This window comes from Gracilinanus agilis, chromosome 3, assembly GCF_016433145.1.
Source record: "Gracilinanus agilis isolate LMUSP501 chromosome 3, AgileGrace, whole genome shotgun sequence".
NCBI lineage: Eukaryota > Metazoa > Chordata > Mammalia > Didelphimorphia > Didelphidae > Gracilinanus > Gracilinanus agilis.
Genome location: NC_058132.1, coordinates 656,777,207 through 656,789,746, shown reverse-complemented (window position 1 = coordinate 656,789,746; position 12,540 = coordinate 656,777,207).

Genomic DNA, 12,540 nt, shown 5'->3' with positions numbered 1-12,540 from the left:
AGAAAAGGCCTGGGCATAGCTCAACCATCAAATGTTCCTTTGTTTAATTTTTTAGGTGGGCATGTTTCTTGGCTATCTGCCTGCATTTTATTCTTCTTGATGACAGAAGTCATGATGCTGTGTGGCCTGGTGGAAAGAGCATCGGAAGAGCTGGAATTGAATTCCAGCCTTTGGCTATGTGGCTTTGGCTGTGGTTCCTGGCACATAGTAGGGAGGCAACTTGCTGACTGACTAAGCCCCAAATTCCTCATCTGTCAAATGGGGCTAGTCATCTGACGTGAATGGTTACCTCATAGACTTATTTTTTGTTTTAGGGAGGATATAAATAACAGAATGGTTAAAAAGGCTTTCAAATCCTAAAGAAACGTGAAATAATAACTGATGCTTAATTGGCGATTTAAAGTTGGCAAGGTGTATCGATTTTATCTAATTTGAGCAACAACCCTTTATTTCCACTTCACGTGTGAAGAGAATTTAAGAAAAATTGTTTTGGCTATGCTCACAAAACAACCAACCAACAAACATTATTATTATTATTATTATTATTATTATTATTATTATTATTATTAGACATGAAGATAATAATAAAATCGTTTATGTTGTGCCTTTAGATTTACAAAGCACTTTACCAACATTATCTCATTTTTTGATCATCACCACTACTATGAGAGGTAGGAGTTATTATTATTTCCATTTTACAGATGGGGAAACTGAGGTAAATAAGAGTTTGTTTTTTCTTACAAAAATTTGTTTTTAAGTGACTTGCTTAGTGTTATGCAGCTAGTAAGTGTGTCTGAGGCCATATTTGAATTCAAGTCTTCCTGACCCCAGAATGAGTGCTCTATCTCCAGGACCACTTAACTGCCTCTTCCAAGGTAAAGGGGTTTGTGATAAGCGCTAGAGATAAAAATACAAGGCTTAAAAAAATTCCCTGACTCGAAGTTTCATGTTCTTTATACTATTTCTCCATGATATAAAAGGGGAATGTTATTTTTGTTATTATTATTACTCTACATTTGGTGTCTCCTCCAGTGCTGAACTATGCACACAGAAGGAATCCAATAATGGATTCATGAATGAACACTTATTCCTTTTCTCTCTGAAGGATGACAGCAAGTCGGTACAATACTGTCATGTAACTCGTGATCTGCTGGGCTCTGTGCCGAATCTCTCAATGAGTAACCATCTCCCCTCAGAAACCCACAAATCTAGAAATACAAATAAATCTCCACTAAGGTTGACAGGAGAATTTGGGGAGCCTCTTCTAGAACATCAACTGGTCAAGTTGCTTGCAATCTTTCTTGTAGGAATTATAATGCCCATTTCTCAGAAATGCTTTCTCCAAAACAGAGAGAAAGAATGAGAGTAAGAGAGAGACAGAGAGAGACAGAGAGAGACAGACAGAGACAGACAGAGACAGATAGAGACAGAGACAGAGAGAGAGACAGACAGAGACAGAGACAGAGAGAGACAGAGACAGAGAAAGAGAGACAGAGACAGAGACAGACAGAGAGAGAGAGAGAGAGAGAGAGAGAGAGAGAGAGAGAGAGAGACGTAGCTGAAATCCTGAACCAGACTTCTAAAGACCAAAAAAAAATGTTTATTATAAACAGACCTGCACAAACTCATTTGACAAGCTTACAAATTAAGCTTTGTTTGGAGACCGGTAACAACAACAAGGAAAATAATCGCACTGGGCATTTTCTCTTTAGATTGGTTACCTTAAGTCAATTGAGAGTCTTAAGTAACCCAAATGCTCATGATCTATAACATGCCTTCATTAAAGCTCCTATGATCTATAGCTTCATTTTATGTAGACCATATGCAATGAAAAAAATAACTAGAGTTGCTTTATTTTAAATGTGCTTTTCTAAGCATTTCCAAATGCAAAGAGGACATTAAAACACACGCACAAGCTCACACATACACACAAGTTAAATGTTTTCATTTCACTTCTTCCCTTTTTGTTCTTTTAATAGCAATGCTACAAAGGGGAACTTTTGATAACTATTACCAGCAAAACCCCTTGTTGCAACATAGTTAACTGCCCCCAGAGCTTCTATTTAAGGTTACCTGGCAGAGTTAGCCATGCCAGATGTAGTTCTGCTATTGGATAATTTGATTTGCTGACAATGTGTACTGCCTTAAAAAAAGGAAGTGCCTAGGTGACTTATGTCCAAATCACACAGATTCTTTTGGTTAAAATGAAATGTGAGACTGAATTTAGCCTTTAATTACATTTCCTTCCCTACCTCCAACAAACAAATTTTTATAACCTTTCCAATGAAAAAAGTCATATTTTGTGAATTACTAGCTTGGAAGCAGCCCAGAACCAAAAGTTATTTAGGAAATTTTCTATTATTTGTATTAATCAAAGATGTACGTTGGCTGTGTTTTCAGTGGCTTTATCAAACCACCCATGCCTTCCAGGGCTCTCTTGGCCATAGGATTTTAGGCTTTTATCTAAACTGCTAACTGGCAAATTGAAATTACACTTGTAAAGAAACAGGCATAGTGTAGAACAAGCCATTTTAGATGGGAAGCAATATATGAGTAAGTTCTGCAATATCTCAGAAGCTTTGACTGGCTCAAAATTATCTTCATTTCTAGGATAAAGATCTACAAAATGCATAAATAAAATATGCTCACCAAGGGAAAGAAAGAATGCTGTGTGTTCAAGGAGGAATAAAAAGTCTTATTTAAGTGAAATATTAAGTCCAAGTATTACTTAAGCTATCTCTTCTAATAAGATGTTTATTATTATTATTATTATTATTATTATTATTATTTTCCACTTAGCTTTGGCCCTAAAGAGACTGCATTGTTTTGTTCTGGATTTTTCTGTCAAACAAAAACCCTGTAGGCATTTTACCATGTGCTTAAACAAGCAAGACTAAGTATTAAATCTGAGGCTTCTGTACTTTAAGAAACATTTTTACAAGTGGAAAGTTATTCAGCTTACATAGTTCATCCATTTTTCCAGAGCCTTTTAAACCTGCATAATATATTGAATGTCAAAAAGCTATAAAATCTCTTTAACTATTGATATCTATTTGTAGATAGCAATATAAATCCCACCATAAATTTGAATAAGTGAATGACTTTATCTAAACAAAGATTTGGTGCATTGCTATACTANGCTGTGCAATAACAATGATGATGGTAATCATGACCACTATTCTTATTAAAACCGAGTGAGAAGTTGCATGGCCTGGTAGATGGAGAGCTGGCCTCAGAATTAGGAAGAGCTGAGTTCAAGTCCTGACTGGTTAATAATGATGATGATAGCTAACATTTATGTGGCACTTTATTAAGTTCTTCCTACATTTCAGGTACTAGATGAGTGCTGGAGATGAAAATAGATGACCTCTTTTGATGCTCACAACAACCCTGTGAAATGGGTGTTATAATTTTTTTTTGACCCTCACCTTCCATCTTGGAGTCAATACTGTGTATTGGCTCCAAGGCGGAAGAGTGGTCAGGGTAGGCAATGGGGGTCAAGTGACTTGCCCAGGGTCACACAGCTGGGAAGTGTCTGAGGCCAGATTTGAACCTAGGACCTCCCATCTCTAAGCCTGACTCTCAATCCACTGAGCTACCCAGCTGCCCCCTATAATGTTTTTACAGATGAAGACACTGAGGCTGGGAGACATTCACTGATATTGAGGGTGCCCCTGAGTAAGTCATTCAGCTTTTTTGTCAAGAAATGCTCTAAAATGATAAATCATAGAGCAGGTACTGATCTGCATGGGGAGAAGGAGATTTTTCATGAAGAATAGGAAACAATAAAGGAAAACAAGTTTGGTCCTATTGACAAAAAAATCCTATTACTTTTTGATGGTCATGTGTTCATTATGGGAACACAATATGTCCATTACTGGAACCCAGAAGAGATTCCCTGTGACTTCTTAGATGAACTGGAGGCCATCCCTGAAGGCAGCCACGTATTTCCAGGGTTCAGCAGTGATCTTGAAAGGTGGTGTTGGGATTGACCTTAGTGCTATGAGAGGAAATAGGAAGAGAATATGACAGAAAATATGGAATATTGCTTTGTGCTGTAGGGAATTTGGTCATCTATGAACCAACACTCCTCACCTCTCATTTTTCTTCTGGATTCAATTCGATTCAATTTGATTCAATTCAGCAAGCATTTTTGAAATGTAAACACAGGAAACATGTGCTGGTCAGAGGGCTGGGTGCTGAGGACACAATAATAATAGCTAGCATTTATGTAGTTAGGGTTTATAAAGCACTTTACAAATATTAATTTATCCTCATAATAACTGGAGGAGTGGAGGCTATTATTATCACCATTTATAGACAAGGAAACTGAGGCAGACAGCGGCTAAATAACTTGTCTGGGGTAACATAGCTAGAAAGTATTTGAATCAGGATTTGAACTTAGGTCTTCCTAACTACAAGTCTGTGCTCTATTCACTGGACCACTTCTTCCATATCCCCCCTCCAAAAAAGTTCCTGTCTTCATGGACTGAGGAAAGGTCAGGGAGTAGAAAGGTTTAGAATGTATTTAAAATACCTAAATAAATAAAATACTTAAAATGCTTAAAAATAAAATACTTAAATACTTATTATACCATATATATCATATTTTTATATATGCATGTTTATTTTTCCCTCTATCCATCTAGCTATCTATCTAAGAGTCAAGAAACATTTATTAGTCACATACTATGTGCCAGGCACTATGCTAAGAGCTATAGATGCAAAGACAAGCAAAAATAGTTCTTGCTCTCAAGGAGTTTACAAGACAGTTAATAAATGAGAAAACATGAAAACAACTGTCTACAAATAAGATCTATATAGGATAAATTGGACAAAATTTCAGAAGGAAGACACAAGAGTTAAGGGGGATCTGGAAGGGCTTCTAAAAATATAGGATTTTAGTTGATACTTAAAGGAAGTCAGGGGAGCAAGGAGATGGAACAATTATCGATTTCCTAATATCTATCTATCTATCTATCTACCCATCCATCCATCTGTCTGTCCATCCATCTTTCTTTCCATTCATCTATCTATCCTCTATGTCTATCTATTTACATATCCATATTTGTTTGTCTGTCTGTCCGTCCAACTTTCTATCCATCCATCTATCTAACTTCTATGTCTATCCATTTATGTATTCCTATTTGTCTGTCTATCCATTCATCCATCCATTTATCGATCCATCCATCCATCTATCTAACTATCCTCTATCTATGTCTTTATCTATTTTTCTCGCCCTCTTTGTCTGACTGTCTACTTACCCATGTATCTACCCAGAGAGAAACTCCATTATGGATCCATGTACTGGCTGCTACAAAGTTCTCAGATCCACCTGACTGCAAATGTAATTACCATGTTAAAATGAAAGGAAGTCATTAATGAACAACCAAATGGGGAATGCATCTGGACAGCCTGCAAATGACAACTCTGTCTGCTCTTTGCTCTGTGAAAGGAGCACCTTGCCTTTATTTTCTTCAAAAGGAAAATGGCAAATGACCTTAGCAGATCAGGTCCAAAGACTTAGGGTTTGTATTTGTAGTGAACTCAGTCAGTGCCTGCCAACCTGCCCATTGTACCGAGGTCGAGGATGCTCATCCCTGTCAGTGCTGTTATTGAAAGGAGGGAGTCCGATTTGGTGGATGCCAAGAATCTTCTCCTTGGAGGGAGAGTCATGCCGGGCGGATGGTCTGTCAAAGAAAGCTGCCATTTGCAAGAACTCTGGCTGATCCAGGATGTTGGGTGAGAGGTTATAAGCATAGATCTCATTAGTTTGGAAGGTGTTTTATATTATCAAAGTAGGACTTTCTCAAGGCCCTTCTGTCCAGAGAAAGACGGGCTTTCTCAATGACTCCGCTAACGTCTTTCCTGGCCCACGGCTGGTAATTGGTTCATTTCCAGGTACTAGCAAGAATGTAAATATGGAATGAATCAGTTTTTTCCACATTTTCTTTAGCAGCTCTTTTATGAAGAACAGATTTTCCATAGAGGAAATTAAAAAGTACATAAAACTGAGGGGCCGTGGTGTTGTTGAGAACAGCGTCAGCTTTAATGTCACTTTGTAACTGGCAGCATGCATGGTATTCAAATGGCATTAATATAAAGTATGAAGTTTGTTTCAATTAGCTTCATCTTTCTCCCCCCAAGATGAGGAATTATCATAAATCCCTGAAATAACACTTGACGAACAGAGATGGTTGTGTCATTGCCTTGGAAGTTTTTTACGGCTTTTTAAGAGAACCACACTTAGTTATAAAAATGATTAAATGCCGATTGAATGCATCTGATATGTGCTTTTTGCCTAAATGAGGAATGGGGGGGTGTAACTCATTTCCCAAAGAAGAGAGACAAATCATGCCTTCACTGTAAATTTGGGTGGAACGTGTTTTTTTTTTTTTCCATTTTAGATTTGGGTTCTTTATGAAATGCAAGAATTTTCATTACCATTTGGTTCGGATTTCTACTTGGAGGCCTTTCTCCCCAATGATTTCTAAAATATTCTCCTCGTGCATCTGTAAACATCTGAAAATTAGATATTTGGTTCAAGACAATCGATACGGACAGCTCAAAAAGCCAGGACTTTGCTGCAAAGTAGTATCTGGATTGCCATCTAAATGCAAACCACATGGAAAACAGATGCTGTAAATAGAAATTCAGACAAACTGGCCCATTGATTGAGGGGGTGGGGGTGGGCATGGGGGTGGGGAGGGAACATCTCCCAGTGTTCTCCTTTGCACACCCAGGCCAACCGTGGGAAGGGAATTCTACTTGGTATGCTGTGGGTACAAAGAGAAAGCGCCTCTCCTTTCCACGGTGACACGACAAGTGTAACCTTTATTGTCAATGTCTCTGCTGAATTTTCCAACAGTGGACGAGTGGAAATTCATGGAAATTGCCTGTTCCACCAGTTTTCTTTATTCTTCCCTTAGGACCTACAGCTGTCAGTCCCCTCGTCCTCCCCCATTCCTCCCTCCCCAAGCTCGGCAGAGCCTGGAGCCCTCCAAGAGGAGGGATGGATTTGCCTGGCTTTGGAGGGCAGGTTTTCTGCCCCGCTGGAGAGACCCCATTAATACTGGCGAGCCAGCATCTCCGAGCCATCAGCGGATGACCTCACTGACAGCCTGAAACCACAAACTGCAACTTATGAAGCCAAGCGTCACAGAGAGACCAGATCCCGGCCTCGCCGCCGAGGCCATAACCAGCGAGGGATGGATTCGTTCATGTTCGCACTTCCATTTTTTCCTCCTGCACAGTATGAAACTAATTCTGAAGAGTAATAGTAGCATAAAATACACTGGCAGGCTTTTTTATAAGCCTGTTACCTCAAGGACATTACAGTAAAATCCCGAGCACTGGATAGAACATGGGCCTTATCTCGAGTCCTCGTTAACCAGAGTGAGGCACCGAGCAGATCTGAGAGGAAACTCATTTTTGCCAGGAACTGAGTGCTCTTGTATGAGTAGCTCTTGGCAATGGGCATCGAGTCTTAATTTGTCTGTCTGTCATTGTCTCACTTCAGCATTAGGGAATTGAAAGTTGCTCCCTTGGAAAGAGGTTACAATGAGAGTCGGGGCTAGATAGGTTTTAACTTGTGTTTTGATTCTTTATTGGAAGGCACACTGGCTTTGGAGACAGAGAACCCCACGTTCAAATACCATCTCTGGTACTAATTACCTGTGTGACCTTGGCCAAGTCCCCTGAATTCCCAGGCTTTAATATCCTCATCTATAATGTGAGGGGAGTCACAACTGGAATGACAGAACAACAGTCTGAGGAGATTAGGTTCGATGGAATGATTCTGGTTGGCCACAACCATGACTCACATCCATCCCCTTGTGAGGATGTCAAGAGGAGAAGTCATCTTCTCACCATTTACCCTTCTATAGTGTACACAGGATACTAAAAGTTTCCCCAAAGAACTCCAAAGAACTTTGGTGTCCGTTGTGAGCCATGGGAGACACTGGCATGGGATAGTCCAGCATGGCGTACGAGCATCAAAGAAGGATTTACGAACAAAGCAAAAATTGTGGTAGCTCACGAGGAACACGAGATGTGCAGGTCCCAAATGTTCAGACAGGTTGTTTGCCCAGTCTGTGGTAGGATCTTCAGAATGGTCAGAGACGGACACACTGGATGTTGACCCCAACACAGCGATGCTCTTTTGGTCCTCTTTGAGTATGAATGACAACAGTGAGCCAGTCAACACTTCCTCTCTCTAATCCCTTCCCTCCAGCTTCCCTGACATCTTTTAAGCCTCAGCTGAAGTGTCACCTTCTGCAAATGGACTTCCCTACCCCCATTAATCTTAGGGCTTTTCTCTTAACTCTATCCCCCATTTTCCTGTAATCCTTAGCTTTCTGATTCTAGCCTACTGAGCTTTCCCCTATTTCTGATTGGTTGAGTAATAGAGGGCATACTAGCATTCACACGAGTGTCCATGAAGTTGGTCATCCATTTGGGTTCTAATATACACATAGAAACATAGGAATATTCAGTATGTTATTTCTGCCTTTATTTGTGATTTCACTAGCATAGGGAACTTCCAGAGAGGAAACTTCCTCTCCCAATGTAGATCAGCAATCCCTGGTCTTAGTCTTAAAGAGTTTCCTGGGGCAGCTGGAAGTGAGGTGACTTGTCTAGGGTCAAACAGCCATTATGTGTTAGAGACAGGACTTGGATTTGGGTCTTAGTGAACCCAAGGTTGGCTCTTTATCCACCATGCCACACTAACATGAAATCATATTGATTCTAAAGGGCAGGTTGAATATGTTCTGACAATCAATTTTTTTTACCTCTATGAGTCTCAGTTTACTAATCTATAAAATGGTGAGGTTGGACAAGATGCTGAGATGAATTTCACTTCTAAATATAGTGATCCTATGATTTTACCAGACCCTTCTTGGGAAGGAGTTTTCAATGAGGGAAGAGTTGAAAGCATGTGATCAACTAGGAGAGGTCAGAAAGAGGAACCAGTTGAGGTCATGGCTCTACTTGACCTCTGAGGCAGATGAAGAGGCTGACATGGAGCCTAGAAGACCATTGTTGCTGTTGAACATTTGCCTCTCTGACAGCCTCCATCATGGACTTTGCTTTATTTGATGTTTTGAGATGTTGAGGTAATGCTGTTATGCAGTATTCAAAGAACTGTACCTTAGTAATAAAAACTAACATTTACATAGCACCCTATTATGTGCCTGGGGCTGTGCTAAATGCTTTGCAATTATTATCTCATTTGATCCTCACAACAACCTTATGAGATATTCTTATCCTCATTTTACATTTCAGAAAACTGAGGCAGAAAGAGGTTAAGTGACATCCAAGATCACACAGTAGTAAGCATCTGAGGCTGGAATTTAGTTCAGGTCATTGTAACTCAAGGGCCAAGCACATGATCTCTCAGTAACTCTTACAACTCTGTGAAATGGATTGTGCAAATTTTGTTAAATTTCCATTTTGTAGATGGGAAGATTGAGGCTCAGAAAAGTTTAAATGACTTTTTCGGGTCATGCTTGTGACACAGCAATGGAAAAACTGACTCCAGTTAGAAGACTTCAGAAGTAGAAATTTATTTCCTTTTGCATGTGGGATCATGAGTCCTCTCTCAGATGGAGAGGAGAGATTTGGTCAGAATCATCTTGTATGCTTTTGTTAAAGGCTTAAGACTGGGAGATGCAGATGAGGTGACAGTGTCCAAACTGAAATCCACCAGTGAACTGGGAAACTTCTTTGTGGGGAATAGATTTGGAGAAATGGAGAGCTTGCTTAGTTGAAAGAACTGCTTAATATCAAAGGAAAGTGCTCTCATCTTTAAAAAAATACATAAAGAGTGCTTTGATTCCTGGCAGACCAGATTTATGCTTTCCAAATGTGGTTAGATCTATTCCTCCATGTGCTTGGTGTCCTTTTAATAGGCTACAAATTCTTGGGGGAAAAAAAGAGTAAAGAGGGCAGTTAGGTGATTCAGTGGATTGAGAGCTAGGCCTAGAGACAGGAGGTCCTGGGTTCAAATATGCTCTCAGACACTTCCTAGCTGGGTGACCTTGGTCAAGTCACTTAATCCTCATTGCCTAGTTCTTACTGCTCTTCTTCCTTGGAACTGATGCACAGTTTACACAAAAATACATGAAAGGAAGGAATGAAGTAAAGAAAGAAAAGAAAAGAGAAAGAGAGGAAGAAAAGAAAGAGAGAAAGAGAAAGAAAGAAGAGTAAAAATTGTAGAAAATAGAGGGGATTAAAAAAAAATTTTAATGAGAGTTGGATTTAAGAATGTTTCTCTGACTCAGTTACCCTTCCATGTTGCAAGGTCTTTGACTTTCTCAGTGGAGGTATTCCTACCATTGAATAATATTTGGTCCCTCCTCCTTATCCACGTGACTTCATAGAATTTCAAGAGTTCATTTTTTTTTAAATCGGAGGCTTGCTATACTTTGGTTTAAGTAGAGTCCAAGGAGATTCATCCTCCTTTGGGGTCTACTTGCCACCTAGGTCTCACCTGTGGCTCCAAAATGGAGCCAGCACAGTGGCCTCTCCCCAGAAGATGTCTCAGCAGATGGATTAAATCAGGCTGAGGGTAACCAATAGACTTCAAACCCATTGGTAAGTTAGGGGTGGGGTGTGCAGCCTGTGAAGATTTCCTTTGGTAGAAGGGATAAATGAAAACAATTTGTCCCAATAGCCATGAAAGAGGTGGAAGCAAGAGCTGTGAGTGGAGTGCTTAGAGTTTGGATAGATCAAAGATGCCAAGGTCATCCTTTGTATCCCAGGCCTGTGCCAGTCATCCTGACTTTTGTGTAGCCCTGGGACTTTGATAATTCTGAAAAAGAAAATTAGACTAATGGCTTTGTCCAACTCTTCCTCACTTTAGTACAATTCAAGAAATCACTCTATGATGTCACTGGTCCTCTATGAAAGAGAATTCTTTACTCTATTGTCTATCCTGAGTTAACACTAACTTAAATACCTCACTAGATTGTGAAGACAGGATTAACTCTCCTTTGTCCTCCTTTTGATTGAATCAACACAAGCTTGAACTAGGTGGAGCTCACAAACCACTTAGTGAATTAATACCCTCAGAAATTCAATCAGCCAGGACTAGCATTCACCTCTCCAGAAGGTGAGATTTAGAAAATTCACACCCCTAGATGAGAACTTAACCTTCAGAAGCTGAGAACTTAAGCTTCAGAAGTCAAGAAGTCAATCCCACAGACATTGCCCCCACCCCTCTGCAGTGCTAGCCAATAAGTAGATAATAAGGAAACTGTGGTTGGCCCCTGTGAAGAGGGGAAGGGACAAGGAACCACCATAAAAGCCATGAAATCCTTCAGCTTGAGGCAGATTGTCTTTGAGAAGATAGTCTGAAGAGAGTGTCTTCTGGAGATAGTCTTTGAAGGAGCTTCATTGGAGACTGTGGCTTGGATCATGGGCTTGGAGCTCCACTTCAATTTAGACTGACTTCTGGACTACTTCATTGGGTGAATGAAAAGGGCTGACTCCTTTCCTAGTTTCTGGAGAGACTAGTTTCCATCTTGGAGGAGGCTGCGGTGGTTGCTCACTACTAGTCCTCCTGGCTGAGGACTAGTATAGTTATTTTTTCTAAACTCTTCCACATTTCTCTACTTTATTATTTCCCTTCCCCACTATTTTGTAAATAAATTTCTGGCTCGAGATATAATACATATTGGCAATGACATAATTTCATAAAATTCTTGTCCAACCATTAATTTTTACCTTTACATCTCTTGGGAAAGGAAAGACAAACAGCAACAATAGAAGAAAAAGAAACAATAGCAATGCTTGGCTTCAACTCCATAAACATCTAGTGTTGCCCAGGGTAAACTTATCCCCTGAAATCTCACCACCATTCTGATCAACTCAGCCCTGGATGCTCCATACCTTCTTAGTTCCCATTGCTGCCTCTCTCCTCTAATTGAAAGGATGGAGGATGGAGCTGTAGACATTTCCCAAGGACTCGGAACTCTCCAGGTCACTTTTCATTTTTCCTTCACCAGCTCTGATTGATTGCAACTTCACCACTATCATGCCCCATTCCTTGATAGCCCTGGGTAACCTCCTTTTCAGCTTCCTTTTTTAATACTATCTTCCCTCATTAGACTATAAGATCCTCCAGGGCAGGGACTTTTTTCTTATTTGTATTCCCAACATTTAGCACAGTGCTTGGCACATAGAGGGAACTTCATAAATCTTTATGGAATTGAACTGGATTGAGAATAACTGTGCCTGAAAAGCCATTGCTCTGCAGACAGTTTCTAGACTTAGCTAAATGGGTTCTCAGATGACTGGGATACATCTATGCGTTGGGTCTATACCCATAGCTTTTCTGGCTTGATAGGACTCTCTCTACCCTCCCTTTGAGGTCACGGTACATAGGCAGAGATTCCCAGACCTGAGGATCAATGGCAACAAAATGGGCATCATATGGTGACTTTGCTTGAAGAATTCTAACTACATTATATATTTACAAAAGGGGATTCTTTTCCTTCCTTCCTTCCTTCCTTCCTTCCTCCCTTCCTCCCTCCCTCC